Genomic DNA, 10,828 nt, shown 5'->3' on the forward strand with positions numbered 1-10,828 from the left:
GATGGCTAATCACACTGATAACAAATCATAGTGCAGAAGGATAGCAGCAAGGAATTGATGATCAGTCTACAAATATGAAGAAAAATATATACACGCAGGTTCACTATATACCAAGTCGTATGTACACGCAGGTTGGCTTCAGTAAAAGCGCGTGTATGTGGAAAACTTATCCTTGGTCCACGGCGGTTATTCCTTGGAAGTAGTGCCTATGGTTTTGGACCTTGGTGTCTCGACGGACGTGTTGATCCCTAGTTTTGAAGTTGATGGTATTGGATTTCTATTGTTTTGGCCCTTGGTATTGAACAAGGCCTAAGGCTATATAAGGAGAAGGAAATCATTAGGCAAATGTATCTGAAAAGTCTTGAATATCTGATGAAGTATTAGATCCAATATGCAGGTTATTGGTTGATGATGTATTGCTTGATCTGAGCTAAGGAGAGATCTCATCGGTTGATGGAGAACAAGATCTAAGGAGAGATTGGGATCAAATGGTTTGAAATGAACTATCTTTATATGGTTGATTATGCGTATTTCTAGATCTGCATACTGACGCAATGTTATGTTCTGGGTATAACTGATGTCTGGTACAGCTGCAAGTTATGAAAAATTATTTTTAGATCTGTACGGAAGTTGTCTTCGGTAAAACCGCGTGTATACGCGGGTTGCCTTCAATGAAGTAGCGTATATCTTTTGGAGCTTGATTTTTGGGTTGCAGCTGGGTCTGACTGTTATTGCAGAGTTCTGTAGTCTGCTCTGTGTTCTGGTAACTGGGTTTGACAGGGTTTTAGTGGTTCAGTGATTGTTGGTTGTTTTGTAATCTGCTATGAAAGTTGAATGAATTGTGGTCTTCAGATTGTAATGTTGTGCTTCAGGAATATCCAGTCTGAAAATGCATGAAAGGTGGTACCTGAAGGAAAGAAGATTGTAGGCCAGCACCTACGTACTAGTATCTTAGCTAGTACAAGAGCAAAGGGGGTTGGAGCTCCCTTCAAAGAAAGTTTGGAGAACGAGAGAAGGTTGAAGCCTTCAGCAGGTTGTAGCCTGCGTACTGGTATAAGGCTGCACCAGTACAAAAGATTGTAAACTGAAGTTTTATATTAAAGAAAGATAGAGACGACTTGCAGCAGGTGGTTTTCACCCACATTGGGTTTCCACCTTATATCATGGTGTTCATGTGTGTGTTTTCTGTGTGATGATCTGTTCTGTTATACTGCACCTATTTTACTATCATGGTTAATAATGTCCTGATGCATTTATTGAAGATAAGCTACTGAATCATAAGTTTTATTGTTATACGCTGGTTGCTTTAGACAAAGTTGCGTGTACACGCTGTTTCACTTAACTGATGTAGCGTATATGTTTCTGAGCATAAAATGGAAAAGTTTTTTTGATAATACTGATTCACCCCCCCTCTCAGTATTATTTCCAACAATTGGTATCAGAGCAGGTCCTTCAGAGAAGCTTGATCGCTTGAAGGTAGATCGGTCATCATGAGCAACTATGAGAGAGAGGCATCAATCAGGCCACAGGTTTTTGATGGAAAAGACTTCAATTATTGGAAGGTAAGAGTTACTGCCTATCTTCAATCTCTTGGTACAGAAGTTTGGGACATCATAGAGACAGGCTACACTTTTCCTTCATGCTTATACAGATGCAGATTGGGCCGGAAGCGTGGATGACAGGAAGAGCACAAGTGGTGGTGCATTCTTTATGGGCTCCAGATTAGTATCTTGGTTCAGCAAGAAACAAAGCTCGATTGCCTTATCTACAACTGAAGCAGAATATGTGGCTGCGGCATCTTGTTGCACACAACTTCTTTGGATGATGCAGACCTTGCAGGATTTTCAATTCACCTGCACTTCACCAGTCTCTATCTTATGTGATAATACAAGTGCAATCAGCATTTCAAAGAATCCAGTCATGCACTCAAAGACCAAGCACATACCAATCAAGTGCCATTTTCTTCGGGAACAAGTGCTTGAGCAGAAGGTCAAGTTGGAGTATGTTCGTTCTAAGGAACAAGTTGCTGACATTCTCACAAAACCACTGCCCAGGGAAACTTTTGAATATCTCAGACAAAAGCTGGGAGTAGTTGATGCTTCATCCTGCTGTTGAAGCTTGTCTGTTCTACAGAAAAGTTGGTATACGCAAGTTACGTAAGGGATATCCGCGTATATACGCTAATCTATGCTGGGAAAGTTGCGTGTATGGTGTACGCGTGTTTCAGAAAGCATATCCGCGTGCATACGCTGTTTTATGCAGGAGAAGTCGCGTATATGGAGTTTTGAACAACAAGGGCAGACTCTGGTTGGAGAAGGTTTGAGATGGGTATGCCAGAATGCAGCAGGCACAGGTTCAGGGGGAGTAGCTTAAAGTCTCATAAAGAATTGTTGGCATTTAGATGCTTTTGGTTCTAGTACACAACTATTGTTGGTTTCAGGAGAAGGAGCTCAAAAGGAAATCTTGGTTGCTGATCTAAAAAGATGTTTATCAGATGCTGCTTGTGACCTTCATAAGTCTTGGTCTAGATCTGTTGTCTCTATGTCATGTATTTTTTGTGATATCTCTTATATGGTGTCAAGGTCATGTAACGGCCTATGTTGGTTTCCCCACTATGCCTGGGATGAATGATGTAATATAATTGGTTGTTTCTGATGTATCCCCTCTTGGTTGGGAGTATGGATTGAGTCTTTTTGTGATAGGAAGGTCCCTTATGGTGTATAAGTCTTGGTTCTTTTGAAGAACATCTTTTGCAGATCTTGCCTACAGTCAGGGGGAGCATGTTTCAGCACAGCTAAGCAAAGATATCAGCATGTACTCAGGGGGAGCACAGCCCTTTGCCCTTGATGACAAAGGGGGAGAGTGATTTGATTTGGTGTTGTTGCCATCAAGTCCAAAGGGGGAGATTGTTGGCATTATGAGACAAGTATTGTCCTTGATGGCTAATCACACTGATAACAAATCATAGTGCAGAAGGATAGCAGCAAGGAATTGATGATCAGTCTACAAATATGAAGAAAAATATATACATGCTGGTTCACTATATACCAAGTCGCGTGTACACGCAGGTTGGCTTCAGTAAAAGCGCGTGTATGTGGAAAACTTATCCTTGGTCCACGGCAGTTATTCCTTGGAAGTTGTGCCTATGGTTTTGGACCTTGGTGTCTCGACGAACGTGTTGATCCCTAGTTTTGAAGTTGATGGTATTGGATTTCTATTGTTTTGGCCCTTAGTATTGAACAAGGCCTAAGGCTATATAAGGAGAAGGAAATCATTAGGAAAATGTATCTGAAAAGTCTTGAATATCTGATGAAGTATTAGATCCAGTATGCAGGTTATTGGTTGATGATGTATTGCTTGATCTGAGCTAAGGAGAGATCTCATCGGTTGATGGAGAACAAGATCTAAGGAGAGATTGGGATCAAATGGTTTGAAATGAACTATCTTTATATGGTTGATTATGCGTATTTCTAGATCTGCATATTGACGCAATGTTATGTTCTGGGTATAACTGATGTCTCGTACAGCTGCAAGTTATGAAAAATTATTTTTAGATCTGTACGCAGGTTGTCTTCGGTAAAACCGCGTGTATACGCGGGTTGCTTTCATTGAAGTAGCATATATCTTTTGGAGCTTGATTTTTGGGTTGCAGCTGGGTCTGACTGTTATTGCAGAGTTCTGTAGTCTGCTCTGTGTTCTGGTGACTGGGTTTGACAGGGTTTCAGTGGTTCAGTGATTGTTGGTTGTTTTGTAATCTGCTATGAAAGTTGAATGAATTGTGGTCTTCAGATTGTAATGTTGTGCTTCAGGAATATCCAGTCTGAAAATGCATGAAAGGTGGTACCTGAAGGAAAGAAGATTATAGGCCAGCACCTACGTACTAGTATCTTAGCTAGTACAAGAGCAAAGGGGGTTGGAGCTCCCTTCCAAGAAAGTTTGGAGAACGAGAGAAGGTTGAAGCCTTCAGCAGGTTGTAGCCTGCGTACTGGTATAAGGCTGCACCAGTACAAAAGATTGTAAACTGAGGTTTCATATTAAAGAAAGATAGAGACGACTTGCAGCAGGTGGTTTTCACCCACATTGGGTTTCCACCTTATATCATGGTGTTCATGTGTGTGTTTTCTGTGTGATGATCTGTTCTGTTATACTGCACCTATTTTACTATCATGGTTAATAATGTCCTGATGCATTTACTGAAGATAAGCTACTGAATCATAAGTTTTATTGTTACACGCTGGTTGCTTTAGACAAAGTTGCGTGTACACGCTGTTTCACTTAACTGATGTAGTGTATATGTTTCTGAGCATAAAATGGAAAAGTTTTTCTGATAATACTGATTCACCCCCCCTCTCAGTATTATTTCCAACAAAGATAATACATATATGAGTGTATATTATTAACCTGAGAGTTACAGTCTTCCTAATTTTCATTACTTCTTAAAGTAACTGAAATCTGATTTATTTCATGTCAGTCATGAGCTATGGGCTTTAATCAAAAGTTTGAAATGGTAGCCCCGAATTCTGACGGTCTTACAAACATAAAAAAAAGCATAATTTTGTCAATTAATAAACAAAATACCATCCCTCTTGCTATTATTCCATCATTCCTTTTATTGGTAATCCTCTTTGAATGTTAAAAATGTATATTTATTTGTTGTAGAACAAAATGAGAAAGTTTATGGAAGATGTTAAATATTTTATTTCTTCTCCAGTAAGAAATAACTAGAGAGAGGAAAAGTTTCACACACCACTTTAAATATGATTATTAAGTTCAAAAAGTAATTGAATATCATCACAATCTTACGAAGAAAGGATACCACATTTTAATCTACATGTCCTTTTAAACAAATATAGTTTAAGTATTTGTGTTTGCATTCATAGTTTCTTATTACTTTGAATAAGGTTTTATTTTGGTTGAATTACTATGCACGAGCCCTTAAGCATTCACCATTGGATTTAACTATGCATAAGCCTTGTTGTCATGAAAGTGGTGATTGGGATATCATTATACCATTAGCATGGATCAAATCATTGAATTGTACATTAATAGATAATTGGAGGTCTTGGATGGTAGATCGACAAGTTGCGCGGTAAGATTGGGAGATACAAATCCTACAATGTCATTCAAAAATAAATTGTATATTTGATATTTTTGAAAAGAAAAGAACATTATATATGCTTCTTTTGCACAGAAACCCCCTCTATCTGTCCTTCTAAAAATCTAGCCTTTACTACTTTATTGTTCAGTAAAAGGGCCAATGTACACCCCTTTGGTTGAAGGAGCCAATTCCAATTCTAGTGGTACTACGTTTAACATTCAGTAGTGTTGTACAAAAGATGATGGCATCATAGACAACAACTTGGTGAGGTTGAGTCATATCAATTGAGTGATCAAATGAATAATGACATGGGCATAGGTTTATCATGTGGTTTTGAAAATTTGATTTGTTGATACTTTCTATGTTATATAGAGGCTTTTCTAGCATCTTGGAATGTTGCCTGTTCTTCTACTCAAACATATACAACCAATATAGCAAAAGGAAAATGTGTGGTTGCTCTAGTTTTGTTAAGAATGTTGGTATAACTGTGCAATTAAGGAGATAACATCTATTCTTTGCTATGAAGATCTTGTGATAGATTTAATCGCTTTTGACCATGAATACAATTTTGATTTTGGCAAGTAATTGGAGACCTCATTGCACCAACAGAGAATAGTTTGTGGAAAGGTGACAACAACTTGAACTGGTTGGAGTTCACGAATGTAGATGTTCAAACGATCAATAGTGGGGGGCGTTTGGATGGAAAGGGAGCCTCCTAGTGGAACAATGCATGTAGTAAGAATCAACAAGTACGAAAAAATGTTATTCATTTATTTCTCATGATTTGGATGGCATAAAATCACACATTCCTATTTTGACTAAAATACATTATCTGCTAGTACTATGTGGTGTAAAGAAGGGCTTACAGTATTGCCTCAACCCATGTAATGCCCCACTTAAATCTTAGCCTACAAATTTTATTAATGTTTACATTCCTGGAAATATTGAGAAATATTGGTGAATACCTTCATTTTGGAAACTATAAATTTATTTACTAATATAAAATTCATTCTTTCTATTATTCAAATTCCCAACTTGCCATCTCAAATTAAATCTTAGGTAGGATATGGTCTCCTCCCATTATTTCAAATTATATATATATCCATCTCACATTCCCAAATATACTCTCACATTTACTTGGGAGAAGATATGGTCCTCTCCACTTAATTACCAATATATATATTCATCTCACATTCCCAAATGTACTCTCAGATTTACTTGGGAGAAGACATGGTCCTCTCCCATTAATTTCCCAATTTTATATTCATATCACATTTCCAAATGTACTCCCAGATTTACTTGGGAGAAGAGAAGTCAATTGTAAGGATGGAGGAGAAGTTAATGACATTAATGAGAGGTGGTTGAGGTGGTGAAGAGAGGGAGGGTATAAAAAGGGAAGGAGGAAGGGAGAAAAGGGCATGTGGGGGTCTTGCTTTGATTTTGGGTTGGCTATGATTTTAGGATTGCTATGATTTTGGAGACCTAAGGAACCTGTGGAGGTTTCTTGGGTTTGTTGAGAGGAGGGAAATATTGTTTATCTTGGTTTGGATTATTCATTTTAGACACACTACATCTGGTTGGACTTGGGCTCGGAGGGCTAGGGAACTTGTGGAGGTTTCCTGGGCTAGGGATTTATTTCCTAGTTGGATGGGAGGTAAATGCAGTTGGATTAGTCAAGAGGAGTTTTTTAGCAGGAGCAACAGCTCAAGGGCACCTCCACTAGCCACCGGTACAGGTATTCATCTATGCATAGATTACTTAGGTAAATTATTAAAATGAAATGTTCACTATAAGCTATAGGGATTAGAATGTAAATGGAAAAATTTTCATTGTTAAAAATCTTGTAAGAAAGTAAATTTTTTCCTCTTATTGCGTTCAAATTCCAGAGAAATTAGATCCATTAGAAGACCCTAGGATAGGGCCTTACACATGGTATCAGAGCTTTGGTTCAAAATATGGACCCAAAGCCCACTTAACCCCAAATTCCACTATAAAGAGCTTGTAACCCTCATAAGGACTTGTAATCCTAAAATATATTCATAAAACAAATTGTTTTTAGAATGAAAAAAAAAGAGATACCCTCTTTATCACCATAAAAAGCAATACACTGACACTCTGCACCATGTCCATCCATGCGAAGGCCAATGCGCTCGCTAAGAATATTTAACTCTGTATAATAATTGTTGTTGCCAATTATCACATTATCAATTTTATAGCTTTTGATAATCCTTCCATTTCAGTTACAACATCGTGATGGATCAACTCTTGGATTATCTAATTGCCAGAAATATACACTCTGCAACAGATTCTGAGGAATGCTGCGGAATTTATTTTTAGATATTGTTCTTATTTCAAAAGCTGCATTCTTCCTATTATTAGTGCTGCTAATCCCAAATTCTTATTGAGTTTAATATATCGATTCGAGGGTATAATTCCCACATATGATACTAGAGAAACATCAAAGCTATGATTAAGAGCATATGCTAAGCATTAGAAAATTTAACCCTTAATCTATGGCTCACGTGATGTTTTGCATCATATAGCCTCATGGAGAGTTTCTTCTGCCTATCTGCAATCGAGGTGGAAAAATTTGAACTGCCTTGCTCTTGGGATTTGCTTATGCTCAAGGCAACAATTTTGTTACTCCAATGTTTTTGTAGCAATTATTAAGCAGAACAAGGAATCCATGAAACTATTCACTCTTATATTACATGGTTAATCGCCTGACATGAGTGTAGGCATGGTATAGAAGCCTCCAAAGCACTATACAAACTCTCTCCACCTTCCATCACTATGATAAAGCCACAACAAGTTGTTGACTGGAGGCTAATACACAACACTTTGCTTCAAAGGATAGGCAGAGGCACAATAAGATGTGGTGAAAGGAAATGCTCAAATTTAGATACCAACCTCATTAAGAATTATCCCCCAAAGCTTTGATGGTTCTTTGATGCCATGCTGTAGTCTCAGGGTCAAAGGTCAGTTCCCATGTAGGCTATTAGTGTAGATCTTGCTTCAAAGTAAAAACACGTGGCTTTCCATTCAAATGGACAGCCTTGACATGAACAAACTCACCATGCTCTAGTTCCTGAACGACAAAATTGAGTTAGCAATGTAACATAAAGTCACTGGAATAGATAACAGGTTGAAACAGCCCATGAGAACTCTACACAGAACCTTGATAAGTGGCACAATGTAATGGTAGTAAAATTGGCATAAAAATAAACAACTCAACAGGCTATAATGGCATTTATGTTAGATGATACAAGTGAAGAAATTCTGCAAGAAATGATGTGGTTTTCAAGACCAAAACTCGAGCTTGTTATAATTGCTCTGAGATTGGTCTTGTAATCTTTTGTTGGTTCTTAAGGGCGGGGACTGGACTTAATGCTGCTGCTTGTATATTTGTTGAGGATTGGTTTCTGATAGATTTGGGTAGGAGACGCTACGTTGATAATTCTTTTGCAAACATTGTCATTAGAATCATGGGGGCGGCTAATGGCATGAATGGGTGGTGGTTGTTCATGGCTGTGTTGGGACTCTGTTCAGGTATGTCGTCATTTATGTCTATGGCAGAGGAGGTGCCGGCAGTGCAACTGATCTACCATAATGAGCCTCTGCTGATTATGGATGATGAGAGGCCTAAAAGAGCTGAAGAATCTGATTTTTCGGAGGACGAGGATGAGGAGAGGCCTAAAAGAGCTGAAGAGTCTGATTCTTCGAAGGACAAGGTTCCTTCCAGAAACACTGTTGGAGATGTTCCCCTCTGTTGGTATAAATACGAACAACACATTGGCAATGATATTAAGGGTAAGAAGATCAAGAAGCAGCCTAAAAAGGACCAACTAGATTCATTCCTCGCTAGTACAGATGATTCCAGTGACTGGCGTAAGGTATATGATGAATATAATGATGAAGAGGTTGAGCTAACAAAGGAGGAAATCAAGTTTATTAGTAGATTACGTAAAGGCACAATACCTCATGCTGAAGTCAATCCATATGAGCCTTATGTTGATTGGTTTGACTGGAAAGATAAGGGTCATCCCTTGTCTAATGCCCTAGAACCCAAGCGGAGATTTATCCCATCAAAATGGGAAGCTAAAAAGGTTGTGAAGCTTGTGAGAGAAATTCAGAAAGGATGGATAACGTTTCAGAAAGCTGAAGAAAAGCCTCACTTCTATTTGATGTGGGGAGATGATCTCAAACCATCAGAAAAAATGGCAAACGGGCTGAGTTATATCCCAGCCCCAAAACCAAAGTTACCTGGGCATGAAGAATCATACAATCCTCCACCTAAGTATATTCCAACATAGGAGGAGATCAATTCATATCAGCTTATGTATGAGGAAGACCGTCCTAAATTCATCCCTAAAAGGTTTGACTCATTGAGAAATGTTCTAGCTTATGACAGATTCCTTTCTGAGATATTTGAGCGATGTTTAGACCTATACTTGTGTCCAAGAACTCAGAAAAAGCATATTAACATTGACCTTGAATCATTGATACCTAAGCTTCCTAAGCCTAAAGATCTGCAGCCTTTTCCCTCTATTTTCTTCCTTGAATATAAAGTCCATACAGGTGCTTAGTCTCTTTGCCATATGCATGGGTTGGAAACTCTGTAACACAGTGCCCTAGTCAGTGCACCTAGCCTTTCCACCAGCCTCTCTACGACCCTCAGACCATACCTCTGGTAGCCCCTAATGCCGATGTGGGCGTGGATGGTATGATCATAAACATTGCCACTGTGCTTGTGGGGACTGGTACAAATCCCTTCAATACTGGTTTTTTTCCAAGGTGATGTTGCTCTGCCTCTAGAGGGTGTGTTTGCTTACAGGGGAATGTATGGAAGAGGGGCATATCCCAGATATGCAGGCTAGCTCTTGGTAGACAAAACTACAGGAGCCAGCTTCAATGTGTGAGGGCTCAATGGCTGCATGTTCCTCCTTCCAGCCACGTGGGACCCTCTTACCAAATCATGCAAGACCTTGGTTTAATTTCAACAGGTTTGTTCTACTTAGTCTACAACAACAGTTCTCCTCGAGCTTCTGTAGGGTACAATTTGTGTTGAAAGCTATTACAAATCCTTATCCTTTTTATAATTTGGACCTTGTACCTAAAACTATTGCCTTCTATTGAATATGATACAAGGAATTGGGGCAGCTAGATCTCTATTCACTGTTCTGTTCCCAGAATGAAGTCACAACTGAAATATGCATTTTGCTTTTGTATGATTCCTCCAATATGTGTGAAATGGTCTGTCTGTGAACACCATAAGAGATAATGCAGATTTCTAGCTGAACTCGAATGGATTTGGAATTTCGAATAGACTTCAAGAGTAGGAAGAGGAGACCTTCTGATCTTTATTATCAGTCTTTGCATTACTGTTATGTCAGGGAAATGCTATTGTTATGTGAGCTAAAGGAACTCGCATTGTTGAAGGACTGTAGATTCGTATAAACCCCGCCTCAGGAATTCGGACCATCCACACTTGGATGCTTAACTTCAAGGCTTGCATTATATCTAAGAAGAGGACTTGTATAACCCAAAAGGATTTGCTTATGTTTATGTCAAAATTGCTTGCTTTAGTCTTTATGTCTCTTTGTATCATTGTTATGCCCAGAAGGTAAATTCGCAACACTGTATTATAGGTATTACATATCTCTATCCATGGATCTGTATTATAGTTGAAGCCAAGGAAGGAACAATACTATATGCATCACTAGATGATAT

At 38.7% G+C, this 10,828-nt stretch overlaps 1 pseudogene; it reads left to right on the forward strand.

Annotated features, from left to right (window-relative positions):
• Nucleotides 1-8,583: 8,583 nt before the first annotated feature.
• On the forward strand, nucleotides 8,584-9,665 carry LOC149226369 (ribosome biogenesis protein BOP1 homolog pseudogene; annotated as a pseudogene).
• Nucleotides 9,666-10,828: the final 1,163 nt, after the last annotated feature.

Source organism: Pinus tabuliformis, chromosome J, assembly GCF_031772625.1.
Source record: "Pinus tabuliformis cultivar Carrire ecotype Pingquan chromosome J, CPIR1, whole genome shotgun sequence".
Taxonomy (NCBI): domain Eukaryota; kingdom Viridiplantae; phylum Streptophyta; class Pinopsida; order Pinales; family Pinaceae; genus Pinus; species Pinus tabuliformis.